Source organism: Cryptomeria japonica, chromosome 4, assembly GCF_030272615.1.
Source record: "Cryptomeria japonica chromosome 4, Sugi_1.0, whole genome shotgun sequence".
Taxonomy (NCBI): Eukaryota; Viridiplantae; Streptophyta; class Pinopsida; order Cupressales; family Cupressaceae; genus Cryptomeria; species Cryptomeria japonica.
The window spans coordinates 220,472,149-220,474,137 of record NC_081408.1 but is presented as its reverse complement, the minus strand read 5'-3'; the positions used below and the strand labels follow the sequence as shown (position 1 = coordinate 220,474,137).

Sequence of the window (1,989 nt, the reverse complement as noted above, 5' to 3'; positions counted from 1 at the left end):
ATTCTTTCAAACTTATTGTTTTGTCAAGAAACCGAAACATCCCGAAATTCATCATATATAGAACTTGTTTAGTAATAATGCAAGTTTAACTTTCACATGAACATTTATGTACACGGTTTACCTATAATGTTTAATTACATGAATTTCAAGGACCTACAAAATTATCAGGCGAATAAAAAATGTCAAATACATTATCTGCTATATTACGTCTTCCTCCATACGTAGAATTTTACATGTACACAAATTTCCCTATCACAAACTCAGCATCCCACAGCGACACAATATCACCATCATATTCAAAAAAATTATTAACTGTAACCCCCACAAAGGCCAAGATCTAAAGCATAAATGGGAATGACAAATCAATCTCGTCATTCAAACGTTGTTCCATCAACAAACACATTCACCTGGCTTGTTTGCTCTGTAAACATTCTTTCCCATCATCGTAAACTCCTTGCACAAACTGTGCACTCACATCTGGGCATTACCTTCATACACGGTGGAGGAGAAGTATTCTGCCATGAGACTAGCTTAAAAAGATATTAAATATCTTATTCTGGGATTCCTTTTTCCACATATATTTATCCCACATCAAGCAGCGAAGGAATATCTAGAAGAAAACGCTAGTATAAATAATGAGGGATGAAACTATTCAAAGCATACCTTTCTCGGCCTTTTGGCTAAGATCAAGTGTAGTATCTGTTCTTATCAGTTTAATATCTGATACGTGGTTCAATGAACCACACGATATTAAATTAATTTCTTTAGGGGGAAGCCTCATACGGTAGCTTGCTACCAGAGCCTTCACGCGTCGCTTCTGTCTTGCACTACTGCATAAGCCTGGCGCACCCCTCACCCAACTCAATATACAAACTAAATTACGCTTTCATTTGTTTGTGTCAGTATTTGATAGTATGTGTTTGATATCTGAAAAATGTCACTTTAATCAATCTTATGTCGACACACTTTCTAGTGACAAAATATTAGACAAAAGTTGGTTGCATAGTAGCACTAGCGTACCCAAACTTAACGCCTAAGGCCTTGGCTTAACCAGCACACTCTAAGCGTTGACCCGCTTAGGTGGCTGATCTTCCTTCAGTTCGCCGTTAACGGAGGCCGTTTGGTGGATGCGCCCAGATTTAAATTTTAAACCACCTTCACTTCCCGCCCAGCCGCGTATGACAGGAATTTTGTCAGATGTTGTTCACTCGACTGCCTCTCATCTCTATTTCCTTCCTTTTTGAAAACACACCTTGCAAGGAGAAAGAAGACTGCCTGCCGAATCGCTCAGGCATATTCGAGCAAACCAGAAGCATGTTCTAATAGACATCTATGCGAAATGTGGAAGCCTTGACAAGCGATGCGAACTGTTACAGAATGCTTCAAAGAAGTGTGTTCTCATGGAACGCCCTGCTTGCAGGATATCTACAAAGTGGGTTTGTTGAAAAGGCTTTAGAAACTTTCAAGAAAATACAATTTGCAGGCATAAATCCAGGTTCCTCAACCTTTTCCAGCATCCTCAAGCTTTCGAACAGGCTATGCACACCCATCACACGATAAAGGATAGAGATGTTCTGTTAGAGGTTGTACTTGCAACTGCTCTGCTAGACATGTATGTAAAATGTGGAAGCTTTGACAAGGGACTTGAACTGTTTGACAGAATGCCCCAAATAATGCGTTGCTTGCAGGATATTCACAAAAATTGAAAAGGCTTCTGAAACTTTCAAGCAAATGCAATTGGCGGGTGTAAATCCAAACACTACAACCTTTGCCAGCATCCTCGTAGTCAATGCCGAATTCCTGGGAGCTTTGGAACAGGGTATGGATATCCATAAAAGCATAGAAGATACAGGGACTTTGTCAAATGTAGTTGCAACCGCTCTAGTAGACATGTATGCAAAACGTGGAAGCATAGATGAGACACGCGAACTGTTTCACAACGTTCGTGCCTCGGAAATTTGATCTCATGGAATGCCATGATTGCAGGAT

The 1,989-nt window shown here is 40.1% G+C and overlaps 1 non-coding gene across 1 annotated transcript; it reads left to right on the top strand.

The window, feature by feature from the left end:
• The first annotated feature begins 659 nt into the window (after window positions 1–659).
• On the top strand, window positions 660–854 carry LOC131069779 (U2 spliceosomal RNA). The gene has a single exon (XR_009112220.2). It is a non-coding gene; the product is annotated as a U2 spliceosomal RNA (small nuclear RNA).
• Window positions 855–1,989: the final 1,135 nt, after the last annotated feature.